This window comes from Kogia breviceps, chromosome 15 (genome assembly GCF_026419965.1).
Source record: "Kogia breviceps isolate mKogBre1 chromosome 15, mKogBre1 haplotype 1, whole genome shotgun sequence".
Taxonomy (NCBI): Eukaryota; Metazoa; Chordata; class Mammalia; order Artiodactyla; family Physeteridae; genus Kogia; species Kogia breviceps.
This window is the reverse complement of record NC_081324.1, coordinates 71,770,322-71,794,860: the sequence shown is the minus strand read 5'-3', so window position 1 is coordinate 71,794,860 and position 24,539 is coordinate 71,770,322. Positions and strand designations below refer to the sequence as shown.

At 57.5% G+C, this 24,539-nt stretch overlaps 1 protein-coding gene across 2 annotated transcripts in view; it reads left to right on the top strand.

The window, feature by feature from the left end:
- Window positions 1–1,832: 1,832 nt before the first annotated feature.
- FAM222A (family with sequence similarity 222 member A) overlaps window positions 1,833–24,539 on the top strand; it is a 57,605-nt gene continuing 34,898 nt past the window's right edge. For both annotated transcript variants that reach the window (XM_059040404.2, XM_059040403.2), the window contains exon 1: window positions 1,833–2,724. The gene's annotated coding sequence lies outside the window, so the exon portion shown is untranslated. The remainder of the gene's footprint in view (window positions 2,725–24,539) is intronic.

Sequence of the window (24,539 nt, the reverse complement as noted above, 5' to 3'; positions counted from 1 at the left end):
GAGACAGGGAGATGCTGGGAACGTGGGGCGTAGCGGGCAGCCTGAAACAGGGCCAGCTTCTGTCCTAGATAAGGCAGTGCGTGGCCTACTTGGGCCAGCGCTGGAGCTTCCCCGCCGGTGCCTCTCCCAGGCTCTGGGTAGGTGTGGGTTGGCTCCTGGAAGTAGGCTAGGGCCCAGCTATAATCAGTTCCTCCCACTGGGTACATTCACCAGGGTCTCCAGAGCTCCACATCTGAATGACCACAGCTGGCATTTATTGAGCACTTACTGTGTTCTGAGTCCTTTCCAGGCAATAACTCACTCTGCCCTCACACCAACCTGTAAGGTGGGAATAATGATACACAGACAAGAAACTGAGGCACAGAGCCATGAAGATAAATGTCAAGGCCACAAGGCCAGGGCTAGAATCCTGCCCAGGTTTTGTGGGAGTGGGGGGTATGGGGTGGGATGGGGGTGAGGGTCACACAGACACAGCCTGAGTGTGGTGGGAGGAGTTCTGGCTGCTGCTTTGCATTTCTTTAGGGATCCTGAGATCTTTCCTGGAAAGCTGCCTCCCCAACTTGCTGTGTGATGCACACATGGCAACTGAGGGAAATGTCCCTCCCAGGGCTCAATTTCTCCAGCTGTAAAATGGGACTGCTAAATGGGCCAGCCGGCGGGCTATCAGACAGAACAAATGAGAACCTATTAAGCTGCTTAGAAAGTAAAAGGAAAGGTGCGTATAGTTTGATGGAGTCAAAATTTGGACCCCAAAGAAAAAAGCAGGGCTAATAAACTTCCAATGAAGTATCAAACAAAACAAAACAACAAAAACAAAAACCCCAGGTGATACTGTGCCTCATTTTCCCCATCTGTTAAGTTGGGGCGGTGGGTACTAGTGCCTACCTCCCACGTGTGTGGTGAGGATCCCGCGAGGTGAAACTTAACAATGAGCATGGGGCCTGGTTATATAGTCAGTGCTCCACAGATCTCAGCTGTGATGCCAAAATCAATCACTGCCAACAACATGAATTGAGGCAAAACACTCTGGAGTGTCACTTCACATCTCTTAGCCTCAATTTTCTCTATAAGTTGGGAGTATAATGATAGTACCTGCTATATCAGTTTTCTCATGTGTGAAATGAGGGTGATAATACCTATCTCACCGGGTTGTGTGTGAGGTTTAGGTAAAGTATCAATACTTGGTTACACGTGTTAGCTCCTTTTATTACTTTTATTATTTTTAACAAACTCCTCATTGGGGTGTTTCCAAAATTAAGTGAAACAATGCAGACAATCACCTAGCTTGTGCTACCAAATACTTGCTCAATAAAATGATACCGATTTTTCCACCCCTCGTTCCCGACAAAGGGACTACAAGTACCAGCATGCCCTGTGCCCCCAGTTGGGGCTCCTGCGACCGGCGCCGGCGCGCTGCATGCCGGGAGTTGCAGTCCTCGCGAGGCAGGCTCCGCCTCGCCCCAGCTTGGGGGGAGGAGGTTGGAGAGCCGCCCTGCCGGCCTTTGAATTTTGCCGCGAAAAGCGCTCGTGGCGGCCCCCGGATCCGCCCCCCGCAGGACGCGGCACCGCGTCACCCTGGTAACCGCCTCTCGGCCGCCGCTGATTGGGCTAGACCGCAGAGGGCGGGCGGGGGGCGAGACGCGGCTGCGGCTGCGGGCGCTAGCGCCTGTCAGTCGGACCGGAGCGAAGCAGCGGGCAGGACTGCAGGGCTGACGGTTCCGCCGAGAGGCTGCGCGCGGCACCCGGGGGAGGCGAAGAGCCGGGCACGCCGCCTGTGGGGCGCGGCGCGCGGCACCCGGGCCCGAGGCGAGGCGCCGGCGCGCGCCAGGCGGCTTGAGGCTGAGGCCCCGGGAGCCCCCACGCGCCGCCCGGGGCCATGGGCGCGTGAGAGCCCGGCGCGCGCCGCCCCTGCTGCAGCTCGAGAGCTCGAACGCCCAGTACACCATCCTCCGGGCTGTCCTCACATCCGCCCAGCACCACCCGGACCGGTTATTTCTCGGCGCCGAGGCCCCCGGGGCTGCACCCGAGCCTCCACCGCCCGCTGCCGCCTCCGCGGCTGCCGCTGCTCTCCGGCTTCCCCTCCCCCCACACCCGGGGCTCCGAGCAGGAGGAGGAGGGGCCGGTGCATTCTCGCCGCCTCTCTTTGCAACCTGCGGGGGCCGGTGCATGCCCCGCGAAGAGCCGGGCCGCTGCAGGTGCGTGCAGCCTCGGAGGAGGCGACCCCCCCACCCTCGGGCGAACCGGGGGGCTGCAAGCCACGGGCGGGCGGTCGAGCGAGAGGAAGCAACAAAGACAGGCTGCAGCTGGGGCCGGCGAGAGGAGCCGTGATCGCCGGGCTCCTGGCGCGGGCAGAGAGGGCGCCCCGGGGAGCTGCAGCCCCGACCGGGACCCCGAGGGGAGGCGCAGCGCCGCCCGCCGGGCGTTGTGAGCACAGGCCCCCGGCGAGGATGCGCCGCCTGAGCGCCCGCGCGGCCCGGGTCCCGGGCGGCCACGACCCCCGCTGAGCCGGGAGAACCCCAACCCCCGACTTCGGACGGCGTGGGCCGGCGCCTGGATAGACCACACCGACAGCGTCTCTTCCCACCCGGAGAGAGACATCGGCCCCCAAAGGGGGCTTCCTCAGGCAGCCTCTGCCGCCTCTGCCACCTCTGCATGGCTGCGACCCGGCGAGCGGAGAGTCGTAGCCGCCGAGACCTGGTGCCCTTCGACGGCCTGGCTGATTAGGTGAGTTCCGCGGGGCGGGATTCCGGGGTGAAGCTGGGGGCACCCTCTGGCGTCGGGGCAGCCAGATTGGAAATAAAGAGGCCCTGGGCTGTTGGGTATCCTGAAGCAGCAGTAGCCCTTGTCTGCCCCTTTCCCCCCCGCGCACAACTTGTCTAGACCGGCCTGTCGGCCAGAGTGGACACGGGGGCCTCGTTGTGAGGACTCCGGCAGAGCCCTGGTTGGGGCGTCTGCCGGAGAGGAAAGGTCACCCCACCCCTAAAGCCAACAGACAAAGGTAGCAGCTCAATCATCCGAAAATTTCTCAGGAGTTCTCGCGTCTTAGAGGGGTTGGGGGAGCACCCAGGATGGGACACCTTGGGCTTCTCCCGAGTAGCCTCTGAAATCTTAAAGGGACATTAGCTCAGAGGGGGACGTGGTGTCCCGACCATGCAGGTGGCTGCGTTGAGGATTGTGCCCTCTGAGGCTGGACTGTAGCAGGGTTCACCTTACCGCCGCGTTCCTACAAAGAGCTCGCAGGGACGATGGTTTCCCCAGTGGGGTCGCGGCGTGACGTCACTGCCAGACCTCTGACGTCGCTGCGGTTGCCGTGGCGACGCGACTTGTCCTGACCCAAGGCCGGAGGGGGCGCGGTCGTGGTAACCTGGGGCGAGGCTGGATGCCTTTGGGTAGTGGAGGGGTGAAAGCAGACTTCCCCCACCTCCAACTGCAGTCCTCTGACCTAAATCCCCAGTGCCTCAGTGGGGTGGGGGAGGGAGGCAGTGCCAGCTGTCCCTACTGATACTCCTCCCCCCAAAGACAGGTGTTTCGCTTTGCCCATATAGCCTGGCAGTGCCTGGGGGCGCAGGACTCCCAAGCAGAGCAACTTTCTGCTTTCAAAAGGGGAAGCTACGGAGGAGAGCTCCCTGAACCCCAACCAGCAGGCTGAAGTTCCCAGGGTCCCCAGAGTGATGTGGGCCCCCAGCCTTAAAGCAGGCTACTTCTGCTCAGGGAAACAGGGGCGACCCACCCCCAGCCAGGGAAGGTGCCGGGGAGCTGCTGCTTGCTGCCCCTCCAGTCCAGGGCTTCCCCCTGCTGCTCAACCCCAAGATGGCAGGGCCTTGGCCAAGCCTGAACTCCTGACTGCCCCACTCTCCTCCCGGTGTTTAAGATGAGTTGACAAGCACAGTGTGGTGCTCATTAAGTGAATGGAGGGTAAATCAGGCCCATCAGTGCCAAGGTCTGAATAAGCTGCCCTTGCCAGGGGCCAGCTTTGATGGGGGTCAGGCAGCAGCCCTCTCTTCCCCGCCACACCCCAGCCCTGGCTCTGTTCCTTGTGAAGGCCCAGAGCAGCATTCTGCTGCTGGCTCTTTGATTCCTCTTCTAAGTTCCTTCCAGCAGTTGCTGCCGGTGTCGGATGTGGGTGAAATTGCTGTGATCGCATTTCTAGGAAAAGGTTAGAGAACTGTGTCATTGCTTAAGCGGTGCGGGGTGGGGTGACAGCAGAGGGGGCTGTGTGGGGGTCATTATGAGAAGCCAGGCCCCAGTCTCTACGTAGTGAGCTTTTTTTCCCCGTTCTCCTACCAGGCTATCTAGCTAGATTTAACAGGTCGATAAGTATAAGTGGAGCTGCCTTGGGGGGCTTGGCAGGGAGATGATATTTCCAGCTGAAATGGTGTCGTTAAACACACAGGCTTCCAAGGACAGAGCAACGGCAGATGGGGGTAGAAGCGGGAGAGGTGGGCAGAAGGGCTGTTTGCGCTGCCTCTAGAAGCTTCCCAGTTTAGAAACAAACTCGGAGTGCGCGCCAGAGATCCACAAACACAGGCAGTCGGAGGTCCTCTGTGGAATATTTACACTTCCACAGCCAAGGCGGAGGGAGAGGCTGTCAGAATTGGGCAATTCCTTCTGTTCCCTTCCCTAGGCTTGGCAATAGCACCAGGCAACAAGCAGGAGGGAGTGCCAGCTTACCCGGCATCTCCCTACGTGCCAGGCTTTTTACAGGATCTCAGTTACTCTTTGGAGTAGCTTATGTGCTGTGGCCCATTTTACAGATGAGGAAACTGAGGCTCAAACAGAGAAAGCAACAGGCTACAGGTGCTCAGCCAGGCAGCTGCAGAGGTTCAGCTCTGAACTGCCTTAGCTCCTGAGTCCCCAGGTCTTCCCACCCCCTTCCATGGGTGGAGGGAGGCACCCCCACTTGTTGGACAAGGGACCCTGTAAGACTCAGGGGCCATCTGCTATGGAGGCACTGCGATGCCTTCCCACACTGAAACCCGGCTTTGAATCCTGCTTCCCCATTACCTACAGGGCAGTGTTGAGCAGAGTAGTATCTTCTGTCCTGGCCTTGTGGGCAGCCTGTTCCCCTCACCCCCAGCACCCCTTTCTCCAATACTGGGATAAGAAAGGTATGGCACGAAACCTGCCTGCCAGGAAGGGTCAAGAGAGCCAGCCCTAGGCTCCTTGTCACCTGCCCCTCTGGGCTTACCTCGGGGAGGGGTGTGAGTCTGCTCTCAGCCATTCTGGAGACCCTCTTGGTTGGCACTCAGCTGGTGGGAAAGTCAAGGATGTTGATGGGATAATGACAACTTTGGCTCCCAACCCAACCAGAGGGTCAGGAAGGGCCCTATAGCATGGGTACCATGTGAGTCTCAGAAAGGACAAATAGAGACCTGCCAGGCAGGGGAGTGGAAGAGTGTTCTGGGCATTGGGAGTGGCCATGTAGCAAGCCTGAGTGCTGGAGTGTGCTGTTGAGGGGAAGAGGTGGCCCTGGGGTGGGTGTGTCCTGGAGGCTGAGGGGATGGGAGAGATTTAAGCAGGGAGAGGATCCAGTGGGGGCTCCCTTGACAGTGATGGGAGACCCTGGACATCCCTTCCAGTCCGGGGCGGGGGGGTGGAAACCTTCTCAACTCTGAGCAGTCTCCTCTCTCAAGGTTAGCTCCCTACCTTCCACCCGCAGTAATCCTTATCACAGGTCTAATTCCATATAAGCTCACCCACCCCGTATCCCTTCTGAGCTTCACAGTTGCTCTGGACCGGGGCTGCACTGAGCTGGGTTTCTTAACGCCCAGTGGCTCGTGATTAAGAGCCAGGCTGTGGAGTGGGTCCACCTTGTTGGCTGTGTGACCTTGGGTGAGTAGCTTTGCCTCTCTGAGCCTCAGTTTCCTCATCTGTGAGAAGGAGCAGATAATAGCATCCACTGCCCAGCCTCGTGTTAGGGATTCAGTAAGGGCTGAGCACAGGTGATGGCATACCATAAGCCCTCCATAAATGCACATTCTCATGGCCACTGGTAGCCTTATCCTCAGAACAGGGCCTTGAATGGCTCTCCCAGTCCCTCTTGGAGCCAAAGATCAAAGACCCTAGGGCAGGTCAGGGACCCCCCACCCTTCCAGCTGTCTGTTCTGTGTCTCCCACCCACCTTCCCAGAGCACCCCACGTGGTGAGCACACGTGGCTCCCATGTGAGCCCTTGGGGGCCGGGGGCCTGGGGCCTGGCCAGGGGACCCCCCTGCCCAATCTCCCTTCTGCCCCCTCCGCCTTCCAGTCCCTCACAAACCGGAGGAAGCTAGCGGAGCAGCTCATATTCAAGGACCGTAATTCAATCAGGCGGAGATTCCTCTGGGCTCGGGGGCGGGGGTGAGAACGGGGAGGCGCACACAAAAGGGCCGCCTTATTACCTCCCGCGGGCCGGGGATTGCTGCTCTCCCCCAGCAGCGGCCGGAGCCGCCTTTATTGTGTTAATCCATTTGCGTGTCAAGAGCTATTGTGCGCTTTCTCTGCCTGTGCGGGGCGGGCTGCGGGAGGAGGGCTGCGCGCGGGCCGGTCACCTCTGCGGGCGCCGCCCACCGCCCTGATTGGTTGCTAAGTGATTTGCATCCAAGGTAATCACTTTTATCTCAGAAGGATGTCGACTATAATTATAAGCTACTGACATCTTTTGAAATCTGCCTAATGACTATTTTAGTCTGCACGGGCTGGGGGTGGGGAGGGGGATTCTGGAGGCTGGAGGGGTGGGGTAAGGGAGGAGGCTGGAAGGGGGAGGGATTCCTTCCACCTGGGCCGTTGGTTGGTTTGTTAGTTGAGAAATATCTGAATGCCTACTGCGTGCCTGGAACAAAGGGGTGGGGTGGGGGTGGCGGGGGTGTGGCCGGTTGCATTCCTAGGGGCGGAGTTAGTACCATTTTAGAGATAGGAAAAATAGAGGCCCTGGGGATGAGCCACAGGCCCAGAATTATACACCCAATGAGTGGTCGGTCGGGACCTAAGTCTCTCTGACCCTAAATTCATGCGCTGGCCACTGGAGTGGGGTGTAGACAGACATAATAATAGTAATCTCTCCTGTCTGATACCTCCCAGGGTTTATGTCATAGCCCTAAGAAATGCAGATGCTATTACTACCCCCATTTTATCAGGGAGGAAACAGGGGCACAGAGAGATTACATTACTACCCACCGTCACACAGCCAGGGAGGGGCAGAAGTGTGAGGTCTGTTGACGGCCAGAAATAGGGGTGCAGCGTGGACAGTGAGAAGGGTGAAAGGGCAGGCACGGGTTCCAGCTCCCCTCTCCCTCACCCCTTTGTGTTTCCATTTGGTAAACAACGGGCATCAGCCTGGGTTGAGGGCACCCTGCTGGCCACTGTCTGAGTGGCAAAGCTCTAAGGAATCAGATGGCCTGCAGCCTCCATGGGGAGTAAGATGAGTCTGCAACTGACTCGAATTATACACAGAGCCAGAGCAGAGCTGGAGGAGAGATACTGAGGAGGGGAAAACTACAGCTGGTCCTGGAGGGCTTCCTGCAGAGGAGGCTTTTGCTCTGGGCCCTGAGGACTGGGTGGATCTGCCCAGTGTGGAGTGAATGGGGATGTCACTAGGAGGGAGTTTGAGAACCCAGGGACATGACCAAAGGGGCAGGGGGAGCTTATAAGAGGGCAGAGGTAAAAGGAGGATGTGCAGTTAAGCTAGGAGTGTTGCGCTAAGTACCTGACTTGTCCAGGGGAAGAGTAGCCAGAAGCCAGTGAAGGTGTCTGGCAGGGAGGGGTGCAATATGATCTGGGTGCCCGTAGGTCAGTCTGGAAGCCTCTGTAGGGGCTTGGGCGTTGCAGACTGGGATGAACCTTGGCTCCATTCTCGCTGGCTGTGTGTCCTCAGACAAGTCACTTTGCCTCTCTGGGCCTCACTTGCCTCATCTGTTCAAGGGCGTAATAGCAGTTTTCTCACAGGCTTGTGAGTGGGATGAGCTTGAGTGTGCGGAGTGCTTGGGGGAGCTTGACTGAGCCTTTCAGAGCTAGGTGGGCTCAGGCCCAGGACCCAGCCAGTCATCCTGGCCTCACAACAAATCAGCATCCCGGCCACCGCAGCTGTTTGGGACCCTGGGAGCCCCTGCCATTGTGCAGAGGGCACAGGGGACAAAGGCCTGGGAGGTCAGGGGGTAAGGCCGAGGCTGGCTCTGAACAGGCTCCTGAGGATAGGGACTTAATGACTCAGAACTTACTGACCTAGAGTCTATGGGGCAGGGGGCCGAGGAGGAGGAGGAGGAGGAAGAGGAGGAGGGAGGTCCAGCCACCAGCTGTCTGCTCCAGGATTTGCTGCCAAGGCAGGGGCAGCTGCCCCGCAGGGTCCAGGCCTGAGCTTGGCACTGGGAGAGGCAGAGGTGGCAGAGCCTCCTGGCCTGCCAGTCCCCAGGCCTGAACTGGGGACTCGGCTTTGCCCCTCCGCATCTGCATGACCTCAGTCTCCTCATCTGTCAGATGGGCCAGAGGTCCACTTTGGAGGGCAGCTGTGAGGCTTGGCAGGAACTGACAGCAAGCGGGCAGTAAACAGGAACTGCTATTTTTGCTCTTTATTCATCCGTTCATTCCGGGAGATTCACTGCTCTGTGCTAGGCTCCCTGCCAGGAGCTGGGGATGCAGAGATGAACAAGCCCAGTTGCATTGAGAGGTGGTGAGGCTTTAGACACACCATCACAGTACAGTGGGTAGTTCGCCACAATATAGGAATTCACAGTGTGCAGGCACTGTGCCAGAGGCTGGGTGAAGGCAATGAACAAGCCAGATATGGCCCCTGCCCTCTGGGGCCCCCAGTCTTTCAAAAGCACGCTAGGAAATCAGAGGTGGAAATGACTACTACTAGCTGTAGTATTCGGGGAGGGCTCCCTGGAGGAGGATGCACTTTCTATTACTAGCTTTGGGGGCTTCTGTCTAAACACCTTCACCTATTATGGGAATCACAGGACACGGCTGGTGTCTGCTGTGTGCCAGACAGAGCTTTCCGCTTTGGCAACCACATCCTCATGTGGTTCTGGGAAGGGTGTTTTTGTCCCTGTTGTGTAAATGGAGAAACTGAGACTCGGCAAAGTTTTGTCCCTGTTGTGTAAATGGTGAAACTGAGGCTCAGCCCAGGGCCACATGGCAGGTCAACAGAATCCCTTTCGTTATCCACATAAGCTTTTGCCTGTCCTCTGTCTGTGAGGGTGCTGGGCTGGGTGGGGCTGTCACAGGAGTATCCTTGGGCAGGAGCTAAGGGGACCAGTTCTGGGCCAGCTGTTGCTTTCATGAGCTCACGACCTTGAGCAAGTCACCCTCCACTCTAGCCCGGCCTCAGCCGTGTCCTCTGTAAGATGTCAAGGATAGCAAATCCGTGGCAGGTCTGGCTTGCTTTACACTGCTGTGCCCTTGGCAGACATCGCCAGTCAGTTGCTGCCCTCTTCCCCTGCTGAGTTCTTCCCCCGACCTTGGCTTCTTGCCAGGGAGGGCTCTGGGCAGGCGGCACCAGTCAATCAGTGGGGCCTATGTGCTGAAGCCTGCTTGCCTGCCTGGCCTCAATAAGCTCAGGGATCCCTTTAGCCCATCTCTGTACGGTTCAGAGGACCAGGGTACCAGAGCAAGGGATTTCTGGGGAATCTCCTCTGAGGATATGGGTTGTTCTTCAGCCATGAAGACTGTTGAGGTGTGAGAGTCTGTTACCTTCCTCCAACTCCCAGAGGTGCACAGCCCATCACATGCTCAGCATGGAGTGCTGTAAGCAGATTGCAGATGCTTTCAGTCTGGATAATAATAATAGCATTTATTGAGCTCTTCCTGAGAGCCAGGTCCTTCCTGGGCACCCTCTCATTCATCATCCCCCAGAGCACCTGCAGTGTGCCTCTCAGCACTCCTAGGAAGAAGTCTTAACCCATTTTAGAGATGTGGAAACTGAGGCTAAGAGCCATTAAGCAGAGCAGGGTTACATACTTACTGAGTGGCTGAGCTGGCATTCAAATCCAGGTCTTGAAGTCCACAGCCTGGGACAGACTGGGCAGCCTTCCTGGAGGAGGTGTCATTAGAGGCCAAGACCTTAAAGGCTGGTGGACTTCTGACAGGCAGAGCTGGGCCTTCTGGAAAAGGGAAGGGGGTCCTTCTAGGTGAAGGGAACAGCATGAGAAGCAGCTCAGAGGCCACAGGCAATAGTGTTTAGGTTGAGGGACTAGTATATGGCTGGATGTGGTTGGAATGTGGGAGGGGACAGGGCTGTGGAGGAGCCTGTGGTGGTCTTGGCATTTAGACTTTGCCCCCCCCGTAGTAGGGAACTATGGCAGATCTTAGAGCAGAGGAATGATCCAATCCTGTCTAAGTGTATTTATTCAGCGCCTCCATGGACCCAGGGTGAGGTCGGCTGGCGCTTGAGGCTACCTCTGGTCTACTGGAGGCTTTAGCCTAGAACCTTGCCTGGCACATAGTAGGTAGGCATCCAAGAAATGTTTGTTGAATGAATCAATGAATGAAAATGCTTGCCGGGCTGAAACGCTCCTGGTGTCCCCGTGGGCCCAGCTGCAAGGAGGAGAGAGGCCAGAGTCTCTCTCTCCAGGAAAAGTTGAACACCAGGCCTAGGGGTGAGGGCTGGGGGAGAGAAACAGGCAGGTACCTGGGGCAGGGACTTCCTGCCCTCCACAACCCTGCTGCGTGTCCCCAAAGCCCTCCTAGACCTTCCCACAGGGCTGTCCGCTCTCCTCACCACCAGGCGTAGCAGGCAGCCTGGACCCAGCGCTTGGTGGGGATAAAAGATGAAGGTTCGTGACCATTTTTTAACTCAATAAAGGGAGAGACAAGCTGCAGGCTGCAGGCCGGAGATATAATTAGTTCGCAGCAGTGGCGCTTTCTTGATTTAGCTTCTAAGAGAACAAGACAAGGATGTTATACCCAATTAGCAGTAACATCCAGTCGGGGCCTCAATAGGTGAGATAACAAGCTATTTTTATGACTTTTCTTTCCCAGCTTGGAGGGGGTGGGGGGAAAGGGGGTATCGGGGCCTTATTTCTTTTCATCGGGGAAGAATTATTAGTGAACGCGGGATTTCCCAAAGCCAAATGATGCATTTATTAACCCAAATTAAGCAGGCATGGCAGCGCGGCAGCTGGGGTGGCATTTTGAGGCCAGGACTAGTGGAAGGGGTGCAGGCCCCTCACCTCCACTTTGGAAGCCCTTGGAAATGACTCCAAATGCAGAGGGTCCCTTGGTGTGGCGAGGGGAAGCCCAGGCCCTTGAGATATGCTTAGTGACTGCCTCGATTTCCCTACCTGCTTCCAAGAGGTACAGAGAGGCTTTGCCAGTTCCCCTGGGGATGAGGAAGGAGCCAGTTCTGGCCCTTGGCAGCTCTTCCTGGCACCACCTGATACCCTTTCTGCCAACTGGGCCAGAGGTTCTGGCTCCTCAGCCTTGAACCTGGCGTTGCACTCTGCCCGCTGGACCCCCATTACGGCTCGTGCTGCCCGACCACCCTCCTGCCTGTCCTGGGTCCCAGCCCCAGTCTCTGGCAGGGGCTGAGTGGTGATTATCTCCCCCCTCTCCACCCTCATTACCCACACAGCCGGGGCACCCAGGACTGGCCAAGTCTCCACTGGACAGGAGAGCCCTGCCAAGCCCCACCCCAGCTGCCTGGCCACACTCCGACTTCTGGCGAGGGCTGGGGGATGCCCGGAGAGGGAGCTGGCATGGCTGTCTCAACACACCATCATCTTGGGCCACAAGCCCAGAGCAGGTGCATGGGCCTCCACCCGTCCTGCAGAATGTGGCCCCGCCCTGCCCCAAGTCGCATCTCCCCGGCAGTGTGGAGCCCCGTGCTTGTGGCTCACACAACTGACAAATCCAGCCATGCAAAGTGGGAGTTTAATTGCAAACAGTTTTTATGGATCATGGGCCCATCTGTGCCACCATATGCAAAAGGGAAAAAAAAATTCCCATAAAAAAGAAAAAACGTTTCTCCCTGCCCCATCCCCCAAACTGACTCCAAAAGAAACATTTGCCAGGGTTTTTCTGGCTGGAGCCAAGCACGGAGCTGGGATGCACCCTGGGGGCTTCCTTTAGTGTGGGCCCGGCCAAGTCAGGGGACTAGGTGGGGCAGGGGTGAGCAGGCCCCATGGGGCCTGACTGCTGAGAGGAGGCTTTTTTGGCCTCAGCAAACTGCCAGAAGTTCCTGAACCCACTGGGTTTTCTCTGGGCTCCGGGCCTTTGCACGTGCCATGGAGCTGTCCAAGTATCTGCTGTTCTTTCTTGGCATGGAATGGGCACTGCGCAATGTCGATGCAAATGTGGGCATGAGAGGGGCTCCCGTACGAGGTGCCTCTTCTTCCATTTCTAGCCCAGGAAATGCAGCCCCAGGAATTCATTTCCCCCAGGCCTCACAGACTCCGCCCTTCCCATTGGTCCTGGCCATCTGGCATGGTGCCCAGCCTGGCTGGGCAGATGAGCCCTGTCCATGGGGTCAGCGCTCCTTGGGACCTCAGGAAGGGCTGAGTGGGCTGGTCATCTGACAGCCCTCACCTCTGGGGCAGCCTGCTAGGGTTCTGTTGCCACACCACCTCATCCCAGCTGGGGGATGTCAGACTGTTGTTTTTTTCCCCTCCATGACTCAGTTTTTTCCTCTGTAAAATGGGGATAAGAAGTGGATGCGGTACTGCATGTGAAAAGCCTCTGTCATCTGTTTGTCATATCTCTTCCCCAAGTGAAGGTCTTTGTTCGCTGATGTCTTCCCAGGTTCCTAATCAGGACACTCGATGTTTATTGAATGAATGAGTCAGTGAGTGAATGAATGCATGCATGAGTGAGTGAAGTATTTGGACGACTCTCTGGGGAGCGAATGAGACACAGGCTCCAGGCCAGCCAGAAACTAAAACCCTTTCTATTGGAGTCTAGAAACCACTCTGCAAACTGTGGGCATTATGAGTTCCATTCTACTGATGGGGAAAACTGAGGCCCAGAGAGAGCCAGGGCCTCTCCCAAGCTCATGCAGCTGGAAAGAGGCCCGAGTTGGGATGAGAACTCTGATCTGACCATGTTCCTGGCCCTCACATTGTAGGTGAGGAAGGTTAGGCCCAGAGTGGGGGAGGGATTCAGCCAAGGTCACATGGCAAGGAAACAGCAGGCAGAGTTGTGGGGTCCTTCCTAGTCCCTTGTAAACGGAGGGAACTCAGCCCCTTCAGCCTCAGAGCCAGACCAGCCAAGTGTGCTGCTCCTCCCTCCTCCCCTGCCCTCCAGCTCCCCCAGGTCTGCACCAGGATCCCTGTGCTAGTGGGTTTCCCCATCAACTTCATAAACTGGCAGCTCCAGGCCGCATGCTGGGGTCCTGGTGCCTGAGGCCTGGCAACAGGTAGCGGGGGGGAAAGGGGACCCCTGGGACCCGGGCAAGCACAGGCCAGCCAGGCCTCTGGCAGGAGCCCAGGGCAGACACCAGGCAGCCCATTCCCCACCTGGCAGTGATCACCAGCTCCCGTTGTAATCATTAAAACTATTAGAAGGAAACGTTCGCTTGAAGCAAATGTCAGGCGCCGAGTTGTGCTTTGTAAACGCTCACAATTAATGCCAATCAGGGCCGGAAAAAAGCCGGCCCGGAATCCTGTCTGTTTCATCTCATTTGTCAGCTGGTGCCGCTCCGTGTTGCACATTTTCATACAATTGCTATAAACATAAAAGGGAAACTCCACAGTGTTCCCGGGCGCCCGGATGGTGCACGCCGGCTTAATTACTTGGGATTCTGCTGTTCACTTGGCCGCTCTGCGCCCATGGAAGGGAGAAAGGGGGACTTTGTGTTGGCAGGGTGAGGGCTCCCGGGGGTCAGCTAGGGAGATGTGTCAGGCACCCGGCCGGGGTCTCCAGCCACACCCTTCACAGGCTGAGGATGACTGTGAAACAAGAAAAAAAAAAAAAAAAAAAAAGACAACCGCCTAAAATATGTCTGCAAAATCCTCAAGGAGGAAAGAGGGGCTCAGTGTTCACCAGACTTTGGTGAATCCCATCTCCTAGAATGATCCATCAGGTTTATTGCCCTCCCCCTGCATGCCAGGCCCTGTGCCACTTGCCAGCCGGGCCTCAGTTTCCCCACCTGTGAGCTGGGGGTCATAGCCCAGTAGGTCAGGATTTCAAGCTGGCTGGGGCCAAGCTCTGCGCTGCAGGCATGATGTAAGCTTTTTCTCATTTAGTTGTTACATGGACCCTTTGAAGGTGGGCTGCTCTTGTTAGTAACGGAGTATGAGGCCCGGAGTCTCACAGCCAGAAGTGGTGGAGCCAGGATTGCTGGACTCCAGAGCCCACCCTGCTGTGCCCTCCCAGGGTAACTGTAGGGTCAGAAGGAGATGATGGAGCTAAAAGTCCCAGCACACAGTAGGTATTTTCATAAACAGTAGCTGCTGTCATCCCACTGGCCTGCAGATGCTCCAGGGGGCAGTAAGGGGCTCAGGCCCAGGCCTGAGGGACAGCACCAAAAGACGTAGACCTTGCTGGATGGAGGTAGTGAGGGGAGTGGTCTATAGGGGGATGCTGCCTGCCGCCCCCTCCCCCAGTTGCCTCTGACCTGCCTCGGAGGTGCTGGGTGCTAACTGCATGCCAGGCCCCCATACCTAACCAAACCCTCCACTTCCCGGAAAGTTGGGCAGGTTGCCATCATTGCCTCCATTGTACAGATGAGAAAACTGAGGTCCAAACTGATCTAGGGCTGCAGAGCTAGGAAGTGGGGAAGCTGGAGCCAGATTGAGGTTCAGCCACTCCAAAGCCCTTCTCATGCCTTTCCAGCCCCCTGCCCATCAGTGGCCTGGATGTGAGGACTGGCCAACCCTATGAGCCCTCCCCAGGACCCTTTTGAGCTCTCTAGCTCTCTGTGGATGGGGTCTTCTGAGGCCAGGCTGGCTCGGCAGGGACACACCGGCCTTTGTGTAGGCTTGGGCAGGCTTGGGCCAGGCGGGGCAGCCAGTGGAGTGGGGAGAGGCGGTGTAGCCCAGCCGGCCAGGGACAAATGCTCAGAGCAGAAATAGAGGCCCCTTTGTGTGGTGCTCAGTGGGGGAGGGGGTGCCGCCAGCTGCCACCCTGTGTGACCGGGGAGGCCTGAATCCTCCACAGAGGCCTGCTGCCATCCCCAGGGGACTGGCCAGGGAGCCTGTCGTCTTCTCCCTGCCACCTCCTTCCACCATTATTTGCCTGCCTCTTGTTTTCTGGGGGCCCCGGCTGCTAGAGGAGCCAAGGGCAGCCGTTAACCTGGTTTGCTGTGGGCCTACTGTGCGCCAGCACTGGGCCAGACACTCCACCATCCCTGCAGGTCAAGGGCAGTAGTCCCACTTACAGGTGAAGACACTGAGGCGCAGGACAGGCCCCTTGTCATAGTCACACAGCTGGTCCTGGGGCCAGGATTTGGCCGACTTCAAAGCCTTTTCTTCCCATGGAGTTGCCCTTTGGGCCTGGACCCAGAGCTGCAATTTGAGGTGCCGCCTCAGTTGCCGGGGTGGCCTGAGGAAGGCTGCTGGCTGTCTCTGTTGCCTGGGCAACAGGGTACCAGGCATCCATTCCATCCCTCCATCCTGGCCAGGCTCTGGGCTAGCAGCTGCAGCTTTAGTGGAGACCAAGCCTGGGACCTGTTGAGGGCTGCCCTACCCAGTAAACCTTCTCTGAGCTCCGATCCCCTTGGCTTAAAAATGAGAATGAAATAGAATCCACCCCTGGGAGCATCAGGGATGCTGGGCCAGGGGGCAGGTAATGTGCCGAGCTCAGTGCCTGCACGTACTCAGGCTACACAAACGTGGCCTGGGGTTTCCCGGCATCCCTACCACCTCCTGGGAGAGGTGAGAGGACAAGGCAGTGGGTGGGTGGCAGGGATGTGAGGGTAACTCGTAGGAGCACAAGCATATGGCAGGGATTGGCTCACTGGGTCCCTGCCGTAGCCCCATTTTGCAGGTAAGCAGACTGAGGCTCAGATAGCTGAAGTGGCTTGTCAAGGGTCCCAGGGCCCTAAGGAGCCCAGGAACACAGGGAAGGTAGCTTCCCAGAAAGCCCAGCTCTTAGTGTTTTTCTGACCCCCACCTGGCCTGCAGCCACTGACCAAGTCCCGTCTGTGAGCCCAGCCCTGTGGGAGGCCCAGAACCACCCACAGGAAGCCCCCAAAGGCCACTTGGCTTCCCATGGCATAGTCCAGCAACCTGGGACCAGCTTGCACCCATCAGGTCGTTCCCTGCTCTGTGCCTTTGCTTAGGCCGGGGCTCCCACCAGGAGTACCTTCCCCACCCCACGCTCATGCTAGCACACTCATGCCTTCTCTTCAGGGGTGACTCCAACTCTCCTCTTCCCTAAAGGGCTCCAAGTCCCTCCTCTGGGCCTGTGCCCTGCTCACGAATGCCACAGTCCCAAGCCTCTTTCTCCAGGCTCTCCGTCCACAGTGTGGCGTGTAGTGGGCCTTCAGTGAAGTCTAAACAAAGATGCAGCCCTGGCCATCAGGACCAGGTCCCTGCCTAGCCTAGTGGAAGAAACAGATACAAACAGATCAGTGACAAGGCTGCATGTCTGGGGATGGGGTCAAGTGCAGGATATCTGAGGAGCAGGCAGGTCCCACCCCAGCTCTCCCTCCTCCACCCAAGGGAGCCAACACTTCCAAGCCCTTACTATGCCCCTGAAAGCTCGGCCATCTCAGTTTAATCCTCCCAGGGCAAGGCAGGGGTTTACGGATGAGACAGGAGGCTCAGGAAGGCAGATGCCGGCTGAGGTCACACAGCTTCTGCTGGCAGAGCCTCTGTTGGAGCCTTGGACCATCCGATCCCAAAGCCTGTGCCCTGCTCCCAGGTGGAAAACTCAGGTACCCACAGGGGCCAACCAGGTGACACAATGAACAAAGCAGCTGCCACTGGGCCTCGTGGGAACGTGGGCTCCAGAGCTGCCAGCTTTAGTTTGTTTTCAAGAGAAACCAGACAATGAGAATTTTAGATGGAATTTTAGTTCTTTTCTTTTCAATACTGGCAACCGTGTCACAATTTCTTTTTACTTCAACAAACAGAGCACAGAAAAGATATTTGTGGGCAGGATTTGTACCCTTCACTGATGTGGTGTTGTCTGGGTGGCGGGAATGATGGGGCTCCCAGGATGTCTTGCCTTCCCCATCCCTGGCCAACAAGAGTCCCCAGAACCCAGCGGCAGCTCCACACACCCCTGAAAGCACCCCCAGCCACCGCCTTCACTGCCAGAGGCAGGAGGCAGGGCCCGAGCCCCACGAGGGCACCACCCAAATAGCTATAATCAGCAGCCTCGCCAAGACTTCAAACTCACCCAATTATCCTGCGAGAGAAAAAAAAAAAAAACACAAAATGAAAACAAATTAACATGTTTGCATAGAAACTACTGCAGCAACACACACAGCCGCACACAAGCACGTGCTGGCGCATGCCCCGGCGAGGCTGGGAGACACCGCTGCCACCCCTCCCCAGGCCTGGCACCCACCTGGCAGGGCTGGGCTGGGCCAGGCTGAGCCCACGGCCCAGGGCCAAAATGTGCCCTAGGCCAGGGACCTGACTGTCCCCACACCTGGCTGGGCACTGTCTTAAGTCCACCGGCTTTCACGTTCTTCACTTTTTTTCTTTGCTTTTCCAATTTAATAAACGCATGAAATTCATCGTATGCCAAAATTCAGCCTCACTGATCTGAACCCCTTCCTTCAGATAGGGAAGCTGAAGCACGTGGAGGTTAGTTGACCTGCCCAAGGCCGCACAGCTGGAGAGGAAGAGCTGGGGTTTGAACCAAAGTGATCAGCCCTGGAGTCCTTGCCCACCCCTGCCCAGCGCGCTGTCTCGTTCCGGGGGCTGTGTGGGTGTGGTGGTCGGGATCGCAGAGCCACGTGGAGATGAGTTCAGATCCCTGATCCGTCAGTCCCTCACTGGATGGCTTTGGGCAAGTGACTTGGCCCTCTCTCTGCCTCAGTTTTCCCTCCTGGAAGACGGATAATAATGGTCCCTTCCGCAGGGAGGTTAGGAGATTCGGTAGGTGAATGTCTGCAAAGTACTACCTCTGGCATCTGCCCACGGGCTGGGGTCCCTCCCAGCCCCACACCGTTCAGTTGGCCCTCCAAGGCCTGGCTCATCAGAGGAGCCCCTGTTGGGGGCCTTTGGGCTGCGAGCCAAGCGCCGCCCTTGCCCCCGGAGCACACAGTCAAGGGGCTTAGGGGCCCTCTCTGCTGGGAAGCTGCTCGTCCTGGGAATGAGCCCTCTTCTCTGGGCTCCCTCGAAGCTCCGTCTGACCCAGGGCTGGCATTGCTGGGTGTGCGCCTGACCCTCCCTGCGGTGTCTGATTCTTCTTCAGGTCCACACAGCCGGTGCTCAGGCAAGGCTCTGGGAGTGGACCCATCCCCCCGCTCCCACCCCCACCTGGGCATCTCTGGGGCTTGTCCCTGGGAGTTGAAGGAGAAACCGTGCTGGAAGGACTTGGGGCTTAAGATCTTGGGGCTCAAGGGTCCCCAGGCCAGGGCTGCGGACGCCTCCCCAGCCCCCTCCCCCTGCCCTGCCGGACCACAGACAAATCCCTTCACCTCTGCGAGCCCCTTGCATTCGTCTCTGGTCCATGACGGTGAAAGCTGAGGGTGGACATCGCCAGCACGGTGGGCACCTATTGGGCAGTGGATTTGAAGTTGCTAAGAGGGCAACAGAGTAGCCTCGGCCCCCGATTGAGTGACAGTACTTGACCACCCGGCTTAGTCCTCACCACGACTGGGTGAGGGAGGGGAGGTTTCTAGCCCCATTTTTCAGACGGAGAAACTGAGGCCCCAAGGAACTCAGACTCAAGAGGGTCCCACTGGAAGTGGCAGGGCTGGGGTACAAACACAGCAGTTCTGGGTTTGCACTTTAGCCGCGGTGCTGTTTGGCCCTTCCTGGATGCCACTGGTCAGGGGTGAAGGGGGCAATGTCTAGCAGGTCTGGACAGTGAGGACCAGTAGGACGCTGTCCTGGTGGTGGTGGTAGAGGGTTAACTTCATTGGCCTCAGGTTATTTGGCATCAGCCTCGGCCTACAGTCACGCCCACCACTCAGGGCCTTGGTGGCCCCCTGAGGGCGGTGACCCAGTGCCCACCCCAGGGGTGGCTGGTGGGACATTGGGTGCCCACTTGGAATCCCAACCCTCCCTTGGCATGGCCCTGCCACAGGGCTGAGAGTCCAGCAGACCCAGCTTCATGCCCCCACCCCACCAGCTGGCCTCAGACAAACCCTTGTCCTCTGTCCCCCGGGAGCATGGGAGGCATGGCTGTGCCCGCACCTCTCAGGATGGGCTCAAGTTTGGGACGTGGCTCCAGCATGTGGTCGCTGCCAGCTGAAGCAGCCCCTTGCTGAGACCTGTGAGGAAGCTGCCCTCCCCCTCTTCCAGAGGATTCCCAGCCCTCGCGCCTCCAGGACACAGCTTGGGATGGGGCTTGTGTGGCCTCCCATCCAATGTGCCGCCCACCCACCTGCGTTGACAAACATCCGCTCGGTTCTCTGGGGGCCGGGGTGTTCCAGACGTGCAGAGGGGTTTGTTGGATTGAACTGGTAAACTGTGCAGTGAAACAAGGAGGGGAGAGACCCCAGGGGCCAGGGCAGATGACCGGAGAGGAGAGCTATGAGCCCTGGGCATGCAAGGAGTGTTCGGGAAAGAAAGGCCCCAGTGTATCCTCTGTTCGTTAGGTGCGGATTTATTGAGCGTCTGCTTTGTGCCTGGCCTCAGAGTGGGAAAACTAGAGCTGGGTCTGTGAGGCCCCAGGCTCGGCCGCCTCCCGGCTGTGCATCCCTGGGCAAGCCAGGCAGTCTCTCTGGACCCAGCCCCCTCCCAGGGGGCTGTGGAGAGGGTCAAGGTGGGACGACATTCAGTACGAGGTGGTTGAGAGCCAGGGAGTTCCACCCTCAGAGGTTCAGACCCCTGCCCTGCCCCGCCCCTTGGGGGTAGGTGGGAGCCGCTTCGGTGGCTGTGTGTGGAGGGGGCATGGCCCCCGGCTGTGAGAGCAGAAGCTGGGGGCCGGTGGGGTACAAGGAGTAGGGAGAAAGTTCTTTTTCCTCCCCCATGACAAAAGTAATATTTCTTTTAGTGTTTGGAAATGACAAGTCTGATCAAGAAAAATTTGGCCATCATCCAGCTGCCCGGAGCTGGGGACTTGGTCTCACACTGGGGCCATCCTTCCCAGGTGTAGGGCAGTTGGGGAGGGTCTGGTCTTGCGTGGCACGAACGACCATCCTGGTCAAGCAGACCTCACGTGAGTCGGTGCAGGGACACGGCCAAGTCTCTCCTGGGCCCCGCACCGATTGGCACGTTCCGGCCTGGGCTTCTGGAGCCACCTGCCCGCTCGCCTGCCCTTTCAGCAGCCCATTGTCTGGCGTGTAGGGGCCGGAGCAGCCGTTGTTCTGCACACATCTGATCCCGTCTTTTCCACATCAGATCATTTGTAACCGTCACCAGGCGATCGGCCCCGTCGCTGATTCAATCTCGGCTTTGTGCTGTCACAGCCGTTTTTCTGCGCCGGGCTGATTTTGAAAGGAGGCCCATCTTCTGGGCCCGCTTTTCAGAAGCAGGGGGAGGAGGGGGTCTTTATGTGTGCGTGTGTGTGTGCACGTCCCCCCCACATGTGCGCACACACACACACAGAGGCCTCTGCCTCTCGTCACTGAGAGTAGAATTTGGAATGAGGCAGGCAGACGAGGGCCCCAGGCTGCCACCTCCACCCCCTACCACCTGCTCACCCTGAGCGCCTACTGTGTGCCCCAGGTGCAAACACTGCAGAGTCTGTGCTCCAGTACAGGAGGTAGATGCTAAACCATTCCACAATAAGATCATTTCAAAGTGGTAATGACAGTGAAGGAACTACAGTGGTGACAGAATAGTGGCCAGGGCAGAGGGTTGCCAGCTTAGACAGAGTGATCAAGGAGGGCTTCTTGGCAGAGGTGATGTTTGAGTTGAGGTGTGAATGAGGGGACAGAGCTGGCACAGAGAGTGCCACCCCATCTGAACTGAGATGTCTTCTACGTGTGAAATCCACCCCAGATTTCAAAAACTTACTATGGAAAAAAGTCATAAAATACCGCATTAGTCATTTTTGAATACTGATTCCATGTTGAAGTAATACTATTTTGGATATATTGGATTAAATAAAATATATTATTAAACATAATTCCCCCTGTGAGTACTAGAAAATTTATAATGACATTATATTTCTATAGGAGAGCCCCCTGGATCTAGAGTATTTTGGTAGAGACAAAACTGTAATTGCAGAAGCCCTGGGGTGAGACCAGGGTCGGCCTGTGAGAGGACCAGGTGCACCAGGGGAGAGTGACAGAGTGGGCAAGGAGTGAGGAAGGGGTACGGGCAGGGCCAGGGCCGCAGAGGATATTGTTAGAAATGCCTTGGAGGCCAGCGGGGGAGTTTTGAGTGGGGAAGGCAGTGAGTTCCACATAGGAAAGCTCAGCCTGGCCCCTGCAGGGTGGAGCGTGGAGTGAAGGGGCCCGAGTGGAGGCCTGTAGGTGATGGGGCGCATGGTGGGAGCAGGGGCCTGTTGTAGAAGAGTGGTCCACAGGACCTGCTGGGGGTTGGGCTAGACGACCCAATATGCTTCCATCTGTCCGCCTCTTTACTCCTGGATTTCGATGCCTTCCCCTCCTCCTGTCTCTCTCCCCCCCCACCTCTACCCTCCTTGGCCGCTGTCTCCCTGTCAAGTCAGTGAATTTACAGCACCCCAGCTTTGTGTCCAGGTGGTCAGTTGTTGAAATCCCTTCCGAAAAGTTATTTTTAAGAAAACAGAAATGATGGCATATTTGCCATAGAAAAATTATAAATGCAGAGAAGCACAAAGAGGAAAAATCAAACTCCCCAGAGGTAGGGGAGGCTCTGGCCCAGCTGGGGTTTGAACCCAGGTGGTCTGGCCCCTGCACCCCAGCACTAAAATCATGGCGCCCTGTGGCCAGACGGCACAGAGGGAGCGGCCCTACCAGAGAAGGGCTTAGGGACGCTGCCTCCGCAGCCTCACTCACAGCGAGGCCAGAACGGGGAGGCCTGGCCCACACAGAAGGGGGGTTTGCCTCTCAGGGGTTAATACTTTTAGGTTGTGCTCTTATTGGTCCCAAGTGCCCTGTCCTGTTCCCCCACCCCTGCCTGGAAGGCTCTACTGATTTCTGCCCCAGCCTGACCTCCAGAAGCATCTGTTGATCCTTGATTTAAAGACTAGCCCTCCCCAGCCACCCCCACCTAGGCTTTTCTCTCCTAAGCACTCCTGGCCGTTCCTGCCAGGGCCCGATCTACCCCCGTTCTTCCCCCCCCACCCCCAGGGTCTAAACCGCGTGCCCGTCTGGCCCAGGCCCACCTCTTCCAGCCCCTCCCCCTCCTCAGGCCTCTGTTTCCTCACGGTACACACACCATGGTAATCATCTCTCTCCTTCTCCCAGGCCTGGGGTGGGTTAAATGAGGTGATGTCTGTAAAGTGCTGAGCCCATGGGGAACACTTAAAATAAAAACGAGCTCCTATTATTGCTCTGAGTATTCGATTTTCTCCTTCTCCGTTGCTGGGTTAACCCCGAACTGTGGATGTAGGGAGCTGGAGTAGGCGGGAGGACGGCTGCGCGCGTGCAGCCCTTCCTGGCTCGACAGCGGATCTTACCTACGCCCTTTGCACACCGTGTTTCTTCTTCCAGACCCCTTGTCCCTAGAGTCATCTGGTAACATGTTGCTCCTCTTGGAAGGGTCCATGCCCTCCTCCAAACATACTGGGTTGGGGCCTTTCTGCTGGGTTCCACCCCACCCCCACCCCCACCCCACCCCCACCCCCCGCCCACACTGTAGTAGCATCGCAGCACTGATGGCATTTGGTATTCATTCCGGCCGCACGCCCCCACCCCCGCCCCACCCCTTTGCTGGAAGGTGACTGCCACTTTGTCATTAAAGAGCCAAGGCCAGAACTAGGAGAGGAACAAATGACTTGTAGGATGGGACCCCGCCCCAGACTTCCCCCCTTGGGAGCTGGCTCTCGGAGAATGCGGCTCTCAGGGAAACTGGCCAGGGGGTTCTGAGATTTGGAGGCTTTGCTCTCCAGCCAGGGCTTCCCCAAGGTTCATTTTCATGCAAATGAGAATGAGAAGGAGACTCCCTAGGTACTGTGGTGGGGGCCTCTGGGATAGAGCCAGCCAGGTCTGCCGCTGGTGGCAGTGACTGCCCATCTCACCCCATCACTGATGGGGTGGCTTTTGAGCCTTTGTGAGCCCCCCACCTACCCGTGCACCCAGCACCTGCTCTTAGCCTCTCCTTGCCCTGACCCAGCACGTGTCCACAGAAAGCGGCTCTCCCCACCTTGACGTTTGGGGGACCCTGCCGCTGTCCCCTCTGTCCTGGTGACACTGCCAGGTCAGGACAGGATGCTCTCAGTCTTCTCCAGCAATCCAGAGCTGCTTCAGGTTCTCCACACACTGATTTCTTTCAGGTCTCCGTAAGCTTGTCTGTGTAATTCTCTGCTTGGGACCCCCTCCCCCTTGCCTTGTTCACTTGGCTGTTTCCTACTTACCTGTTGATAATAATCATAAATGATACTAGTAACGGCTACCACTTAGGGAGTTACTACTGTGACCCTAGCACTTTATTTGTACTAAGCTGTGGTAAGGAATTAACCCCTTTTTCAGACGAGGAAACTGAGGCTCGGAGAGATGGAGGCATTTGCCCAACGCCAGACTTGATGGATAAAGCTGGGATTTAGTTAAGAGACAAAGCTCAGGCATCTGGCTCTGAAGCCTGGGACACAATACTGTCACCCTCCTTATGAGGCAGTGGGGCTGTCCCTTTGTCTTGACGGCCCCCAAGCTAGGTAGGGTGGCTCCATCAAGGGTATAGACGTCACCTTGCCTTGTAATTGCCCCTCTGACGCACACACCCCTCTCCTGGCATCTGCCTCGGCATGTAGCACAGGACCTGGCACATAGTAGGTGCTTAATTTGTCATGGGGTCATCTCTGTAGGTTGGAGTGCTGCCCAGGGCAGGGCAGATAACGTCAAGGTAGTTCCCATGGCGACTGACAGCTAGGCTCCCAGGCTCCGCCCCGCCCCTTTTTCCAGGGTGCCTGAGCTGGGAGCTGGCCATGGTGCTGAAGGGCCTGGGGACCGCCACCCACCCCAGCCCGCAGCCCTGTGTCCCGGTCGGATACTTCCTGAGCCCCGCCTTGCCCTAGCTCCCTGGGCCAGCCTCTGGCCCATCCTTCCTTCATGAGAGGGTTTCCTGAGGGCCTACTGTTCACAAGCACTGGTCACGGCACCGTGAACCCATGGGGAAGGGATCAGGGAGAGCGGCTTGGGGCACTCCGGTTATTCATCAAACATTTATCGGGCATCTCGTGTGTCTCCAAGAAGCCTTTGAGGAACCTGGGCCCAAGGTGAATGCTGAGTAGAATTTCAAGGGCTTCAAGCAGAAGGGACTGGACTGCATGGGCAAAGGTCTGCAAGTGTGCGGGTGAGAGGCATGTCTTGAGGGATGGCCGCCTCTGGACTCTGCTGCCCGCCGTGCGGAACTCGTGGCTGGTGGTTCACTCCTTGGCCTCCCCTGCAGCCCAGAGCCACCAGCATCCGTGGCTCCA